We start from the raw sequence: 8,751 nt of genomic DNA, 5'->3' as shown, positions 1-8,751 counted from the left end.
AAAAACTCACAAAAATTATCAGAAAAAATTGTCACAGAAACGAAATTCTTTCAAAAAAATTGAACACGTGTTCTCACACTAATCTAACCTCGACCTTTAGATTTCCATTTTCTCGTGTGTTTGTGTAAATTGAATTACAAATTCACACAATTTCTCATTCTCACGGAGAATAAGTCTCAAGTCTCATGCAAAAAGCAAATAAAATTTTTTACTCCATTGTTCATTTTGTTTTTCCTTTTTCAATATTTGCCTCTTTTTATTGTTATCATTCATTCGTTCAGAAGCAAAGAAAAAAAAACAAAACAAATTTTATGTGTTTGTTTGCCAGTTGAAACCCGATGGAAATCCCATAATCCCAACAATCTAAACACAAATCATCACCTTGCTTCTCATTTTCATTTCGTTTCGCTTTAAATCTGGGTTGCAATTGACTCGTCAAACTCAATTCTCGAAATTAAATTTGAGCGAAATTTTTCTGCCGTCGAAAGTGACCTGGATTGATTTCAGAAAATGTCGAAGAAGCATGTTCTTTGTTATGAAATCGGGGAGTGTTGAAGTGTAAAATAAAGTTTAATTAAGTTTAAAAAGTTTCGCAAACAAGTCGAAGCAAGGCAATACGATACCTTTTTGGGTTTCGGAAAATGTAACAAAACAACAAGGTGTTTCTCCATGCAGCAAAGTAGAATTTTTGAGGAGCAAAAATTTTCAGGAGTAACACTATTAAGATGATTAAAATTATTATCATTATTATTGCCTCTGTTGTGAATTTTGCTGCGGAACGCAACGATGACGACGACAACAAAAGTTAAATAAAAACAAAAATGAGCAAATAATGTTGAAGAAATGGAAGAAAGGTAAATATTTTCGCTCGCTCCTTCTGTTTCATAAGCAAATGCAAAAGCACACAAGATGAGAAAAGTAAGTAATAAACGGAGAAACAAATAAAAAATTATATGAAAATGGACAAAATTGTAAGCCAGGGAATTTGAATTTACAAGACGACTGTCGTTTCGTCGGCTATTTAAGATAGAAAAAAGATGAGTTTTGCATAAAATAGCAGAAAATACAAGACTAACGTTAAAATTTTAGGTAATTGAGAAGACACTGAGAAGAAAATTGGAAGAAAAAGCCATTCGACATTCGTTTTAATTCTAAAAATTAACAATTTTTGTCTCGAAATTAAAGTTCAAATGATCTTTGAGGTCTTAAAATGAACAAATTTGATGTTTAAATGAACTTTAAGGTCTTAAAATGAACAAATTTGACGTTTAAATGAACTTTAAGGTCTTAAAATGAACAAATTTGATGTTTAAATGAACTTTAAGGTCTTAAAATGAACAAATTTTACGTTCAAATGAACTTTCGGGTCTCAAAATGAACAAATTTGACGTTCAAATGAACTTTCAGGTTTTAATAGAGCTCAAAATATTACTTTTTCCAATTTTGACTTTCAAAAATTAACAACTCACGCAAATCCCGTTAAAATTACTTCTCATTGCATAATTCCGCTAATTCTCAACTGTCGCTTTTCCGTAATTGCTTGTCAGAACTCGCAATTTTAAACTTTTCTCGTGTCGTCTTTAACTACCATTTTAGCGAAAAAAATCTCCAACTGTTATCAATTTATGTTCCGTCGAAAAAGTTGCATCTCCGTCGTATCGCCACAATTTCCGCTCCGAAGCACAATTCACCGAGTCCATAAAAATTAACTTTTTCTCGTTTTGTGGTTTTTATTATCAGCCAAATGTTTGTATACGGTTTGTATACGACCAACTTAGTTAGTTATATTTTTCTGCATCTGTTAATAAATTCCGACAACAATTAAACCCAAACACAAAAAAATAAAACTACCGGTTGCATCTGGCACTGCAGCAATTCAACTGGCAACTAATGATATAAATTTAAATTAAATGCGATGTAATTTTGTTGCGAGAACGAATAATTTGTTTGTTTTAATCGGAGGTAATAATGTTTACGACACACGATGCGAGAAGAAAATTTTTCGGGTATTGTCATTCGATGAAGATGGATTATTATTAATTTTCGCAAAACAAATAAACAGCTATGACACTTTTGAACCGCATATACGATGTGTTGATAAGATGACAGAATTTTAGCGAAAAATTAATATTCATGAAGGCTTAAGATGACGCGTAAAGTGGCATCCGTTTATTTATTTGCGAAAGATCTTTTTGCGGAGCGAGTTTAAATTAATTATGGGAGTTAAGGAAAAATTAAAAGTTTTGTAACTTACTTATCGTTTTGTTTTGTTTGTGTTTGTCTGAGAAGACGGATCCACAGAAAGTCACGTATTTGGTGAGAAAAGTTTTTGTCTAATGAACTTTTTTCATTTTCCATTCGAAAATTTTGTACTTTAACTTTTTTTCTTGTGAAAAATAAATTTAACCTAAAAATTTCAAACAAAAATTTTTAAAATGCCAATTTAAAAAATGATCGTTAAAAATTTGAAAATAGCTTTTTGCTAATTCAAAATCATAAAAAATCAATTTTATTCTATTTTTAGCTTAAAAAATCAATTTTCAGCTGTTCAAAGCAAAATTTCGTGACCTTTTCATTATTTCAAATCCAACCACGTGCCTCAATAAATGTCAATCAATGGTAATTTGTTCGCAATAACTCAATTACAAAATTTTTTAGAAAGTCACATTTTCTCCCCAACAACAAATTCCTTTCATCAGCTTTGAACACAACTCGAAACAAGAAAACAACTGAACGTCAATTTATTTCATTTACAAGGAAACGCAAAATCACGTGTCTGTTCCCTCAAAAGCTCGACTGTCGATGAAAACGTGAATTGACACCTCACACGTTCAATTCCAGCTTCCATCGCAAAATAAATTCATGTCAATTATTGATATAAACTTTTCAAATTAACACATACAGGAGTCTTTTGATACGATGCTTGAAACAAAAACATCAAAATCGTGCCTCGGTTCATTTCATTTCGGAAAATCCAACAGATGTTTGTCGACGTTTCATAATAATTTCGTCGGTATCAATTTATGTGCATTCATGGGATTTTGGATTTATTTTTCGCAAGAAATGCTTAAAAATCGTTTTTCCGATTACTGATGAATAAGTTCAAACCCGAAACCACAGATAATTTTATAGCAGAAGACATCGAAGAAAAAGGAGAAGAAGAAGGATTTTGTTTATTTTTCAAAAACAAACATAACAGAATCTACTCAATTTGTTGTGTTTGTATTGGCAAGAAGAGAAAAGTTATTAAGGATCACTTGAATGTCCTCTTAATGTTGGATGAATTGACTAATAACGAGCATCTTTTGATTGTTTTTATAGGATTTTGGTGAAAAATTTGTTTTTGGATGACAAAAGTCTGTCTGTGGTAAGTTAATTTTTATTTTTTTTTAGAACAAATTTTTGTAATGTTAACTTTTTGAAAAAAAAAAGACTTTTTTTCCATTTTTTTTTTGTAAATTTTCTAACAATTTTCATAAAAATTTTTTTTGAATAATTTTAAAATTTTTAAATAATTTTTTTGACAAAATTTTAAATTTCGAAAAAAAAATTTATGATTTTTGAATTTTTTTTTTGGCAAAAAATTTTCAAAATTTTTGTAATTTTTGACTTTTCGAAAAAAAAATTTTACATTTTATTTTTATAAAATTTCTTCAAATTTTTTTAAAAATTTTTATAATTTATTTTTTTTTTTTTTTTGAAAAATTATAATTTTTTTTTTTGATAATTTATTGAATAATTTTAATTTTTTTAATACCGTATTTAATTTTTTTTTGAATAATAATTTTTTAAAAAAATTTTTCAATAATTTTTTGAATTAAATTTAAATTTTTAAAAAAATTTGATTTAATTTTTTTTCAAATTTTTGAACAATTTTTCAAAATTATTTTCTATTTTAAAACAAAGTTTCATATTTTTCATTAAAAATTCGCTTACAGACTCGAATTTCAAAAGGAAAAATTTAAAATACACTTGCATCATTGTCGTAAAATTCTTCAAACGAAATCCTTTTGTGGGTTTTCACATCAAAGATTTTTCATTTCTCGTCGTCGTAAACTCTTTGCACAATTTATTTTACAAGAACAACAACAACTTTTAATGTTCCGAGCGAAAAATATAATCAATGTTATGAAAACAAAGGATTATAAAGTTGTCTTTATCGTTAAATATGAAATAAATTTTCGTAATTTATGACATTAAAGAAAACAATAAACCGAAGATAATGTATTCATTACGGAACATTGTCATTGCCGTCAGCGCTCTAAACCAACGAGACCCAACGAGTGTCGATAAATGAGCATTAATTGTCGTTGTTGTTGTAGCATCATCGTGTCATTGGCGAGAGCGCAACCATATTTTGTGGACTAACGGAAGACAACAGACGGGGAAATTGACATCGCACATGGAAATTATCAACTAAAAACGCTTTAAGGCACTAAGTTTTCACAATGCACACTCGCACGAGTGCATGACGATGATGGATCATCGCAATTACTTTATGACACTCACTTCGTTAGACGACGAGTAAAATCCGTGTTTTGTGTTGTTTTACGTTGATATGAAGAACATTGTTTCTTTTTCTCTCGTGTTTTTGTCACATCGTCGCTTCGCATTGTTTTTTCCCGCTGCAAAAATGAAAAATGTACTGATGGAACAATAAATAGGACATGCGAACATATTTTCGATGTTTTATGACCGGATTATTAATCTTTGTCGTTGTGTGAAAATTTTTAATGGAAATATGGGGGAGGCGTTAAATGCACTATGGCATGTTTCTTGATTTGATTGAAAAGTGTCACACACAAAAAAAAAATGTCGACACCTTTTGTGAGGATTTTCACAGAAAAAAAGAGAAAAACTTCAAAAGACCTTCATCATGTGTTAAATTGCCTGTCCTCATTTCACACAAAAAAGTTTTTTAGTTTTACAAGAGTATAATTTTCATCAAAGATTTTTCTCGAACAAAAGCTAATTAAGAGTTAGTTAAAAGTTGGAAAGTAAAAAAAAGGAACAACTCTGAAAGAGCTGAAATGAAATAAACATAAACAAGTTGCTACAATTTCTTTTGAAAGTTTTTCTCTTTGAAGCGAGAGTAGAGCACTCCAATGGTAGCATTTTAATTGCTTTAACATTTTTATTTCATTTTACTTTTTAATTACAGGAAAGAATGGATTTTTTTCGTTGCAACGGATGCAAGAGAAATTTACTGTGGGACGATACCAACTGCTTTTAAAGCAAATAAGGGCTCATGGGAGTAATCAACGAACTTTTAGCTGCTACATGCATTGTGACATTTGACAAGGAATGGAAAATTAAGAGACTTCAACGCCGTAAGAGACGATATATAGGTAAGTTTTTGTCTTAAGAATTTATTTTTGAAGCAAATTTTCTCATCTATCAAAACTCCAAGATATTTCATCATAGTGACGTGGATGTGTCGACTCCTGAACAAAATAATTAACCTTTTTTCATTGACAATTTCGCTGGACCGGAAGGGAAATTTTAGTTTCGGAGTTTCAAGGAGTAGATTTAAGCAAATGGCGATTGAACTGGCAACATCAGACGATTTTTTTTTGACATTTTTTAGGTTTCATCTCCAGATGTCTTCAAGTTTGTCGTAAAAAGTTACAAAATTTCACAAACAAACATTTTTTCATGCTTTAAAAACTTAAACTCACCCGTTGTTGAAAGACAATTTGTCCATTCTCTCCATTGCAGAATTTCCATTTAATTACCCGCGTCTCATACAGACAGAAAAATTAAAGATTCAAATGAAATTATCACGTTTCCTTGCTTTTTGTTTCTCTTTTTTTTTTCTGAACCTCCATTACTATATCACTCTTCCATCAGGCTTCCCTTTCACATAATGAATGCACTGACATGATACATTTTTTCATCTTTTTTCTTTCTTCATGCAGAAAAAAAACGAGAGCTTTCATTCATTCGCGACACATTTTCAGCTTTAGTTCGCAACGAGAGACGACAGTAAAGTGCATAATTATGCCTTTGGGTGCATGGAAAATGTGCGTGAAAGGAAGACGCTTTTAAAAATGACTAAAAATAGAAAATTCACACAAAAAAATGTGGGTCTTTGAGTGTTTTTGAACAAAGTACTTGAAAGCAATTTTTTGTTTCGAGTGGATACGTCTGGCATTTCAACGAATCGCAGACAAAGTATCAGTTTCAGTTGGTTTTATGACCCAACGAGAAGGAAGAAAACCCATTCAATCAATCTTGTTAAAGAAACTTTTTATTACTTTGGATTTTTATGTTCTTCTTCTGCAACAACACCGTCTTAATGTCTTTTTCCCGCGTTTCATACAATAAACAAGTAGCAAAATTTCCTTTAACTCAACGTGACTTGTATTCTACAGGTAACGAAAAAATCCGCAGCAAGTAATTAATAAGGCGGACAAGTTTAATGGGCAGCGTTTCGCAGAATCAAAATCGATCAAAATCGTGCTGTGCCTTTAAGTTAAAAGGACAACGTTCTTATTCCATTCAAAAAATTTAAGCAGTAAAAAAATGTGAAAGATAAGAAAGAACGAAGAAAAAGGGGAAAATTTCATAAATTAGTCCGTTAACAGATATTTTAATCAGATTTTTTAGGACTTTATTATCGGGCTCATCATCTTGTGCATTGCCGGGATGAAAATGTATGTCAAAAGTTTTTAATTAACATTAACTTTTTAGATGAAATTGTGATAAAACGAATTAATTATCGTTACAAGCATGACACTTTCTGTCTGTTGAATGGGAATTCTGCATGGAAAAGGCATTAAAAAGGGGAATGTCTGCCAAGCGTTACGAAAAACACAGACGAATAAGAAAATCCATTAACGGGCAAAGGATTTTGAAGCATGAAAAACTTGTTGGAAGTTTTTTTTTTCAAAGGATTTTCTGTCTGTCTTTACAAAAAAAGTTAAATTTTCTTCAAAAATTTTAATCGAAAATGGAATTTCCATAAAAAAAAGGTTAAAGTTATTTTTAAAGGGACAAAAAATCATGAAAAGCGCTTTTGAACATTTGCAATGCCAAAAAAGTCATCGATAATGAAAAACAATAACGATTACTCATCACTTTTTGGGTAAAATTTTAATAAACTTGCGATTCATAAATTTTAATCCTTTCCGATTTTTGCTCCCTCATAATCTTACGTTTCAATCCTTACCCATTATAGGAAAGGTAAATATTGTCATTATCGTTCCTTTTTTTCCTTCGCAGTCAATTAACAGCGCGTAACGTAACATGAACCGTTTCAAGATGAGAGTTCTTGAATTTGATTCGTCTCTAATATTCACTTAACTCCTTCTACGTGATCGAAAAACGAAAAAATTTCAAATCTCTCAGGTGCAATTTTTATCTAAGAAGTCAGAAACGATCGAAAAAAAAAATATTAAAAAAAATATTAAAAAAATATTAAAAAAAAAATTAAATTTAAATAAAATATTAAATATGGGTGAAAATTTTTTGAAATTTTTTTTTCGCGCTAAACATTCCTTGAGTCATAAAAATCACTTTTCTCCATGAAACATATGCTCGAAAACGCATAGTTTTTGCCACAAGTGCTTACTTTCAACTTTTGTAGGGCAAAAACAATAAAAATTTTATAAAAATAACACCTTGCTATTTTTTTGCTTCCAGACTTTGGTTCAACCGGGAAAAGTAATAAAATAATGAAAATGATGCTGACGAGAATTTTATTATCACACACATAGGAAAAGGGAGAATTGCAGGAAAAAAAAGGTAAGACAAGAAGAGTGGCAAGGTGTAATTAATGTTATCACATTTTATTCTTAAACACCATGATAATAGCTTTGCGGTCGTTTCCCTGCAACGAAAATTCTACTTACCTCAAAATAAAAAGTGTGTAAAGTTCGGGAACGTGTGTTTGCGGCAGAAAAAAGATTAATTTTCATTTAATTCCATCCTCATCCTGTGTAAATTGCTTCTGCGTTTCATCGTCCGTTTATTTTTGGGATTGGAATTTAATCATTTGATTCATTTATATTTTATGTACTTTTTTTTTGTTTCTGTTTGCTCACACACGAACTTCATTCATCCATTCATTGAATGTTCACAATTTTTTTATATTAAAAAATTTTTTTTTCTTGTTGTTTTTATTTATATTTGTGAAAGTCCTTCAAGCGTTGCTGCACTGATAAGAGGTCTATTTTTAAACAAAAAATAAATTTCATTTCATTTCACTATATTTGCGATATTTAATATTATTTGTATATTTCACCACTGAGTCCGATATTAGACAATTTTATTATATTTATTTTATTGTTGAAAATTTTGCTGCTGCCAGTTGGGTAAATATTAAATTTTCAACGAGATTTGATTTGACCAAATCTTTCGAGTTGAGATTTTAATTTATTGCGTGACTGGTTTTATCAAGAATTTCATTATTTATGATTATTATTTGTTTATTATTAAATTTTCGTTTCATATAGCAACCATTCTCGACGCTTTCTCTCATGAAAGATTTTCGTGTTTAATGAAAAAGCAAGATAAAGATGAAAAAGGAAAAAGCACTTTTCAAAACAGACACCAGACGGGATTTCTTTTTATTTTCTCTCGAACAACCCATTCACAAAGAATGTTCCTTCACTTTGTTGGTTTTTCTCCGTTTGTCGTGCCATCGTGTCATCGTCTTATTGAGAGAGAGAAATAGTTTATTATAAGAAATGTGGAAAATTTTCCTTTTCGTTGACTACTTTTGCAAATATCCTGTGCACTTAAAGACAG

This window comes from Culicoides brevitarsis, chromosome 2 (assembly GCF_036172545.1).
Source record: "Culicoides brevitarsis isolate CSIRO-B50_1 chromosome 2, AGI_CSIRO_Cbre_v1, whole genome shotgun sequence".
In the NCBI taxonomy this organism is placed as follows: Eukaryota; Metazoa; Arthropoda; class Insecta; order Diptera; family Ceratopogonidae; genus Culicoides; species Culicoides brevitarsis.
The sequence above is the reverse complement of the archived record's forward strand: the minus strand, read 5'-3'. Positions refer to the sequence as shown.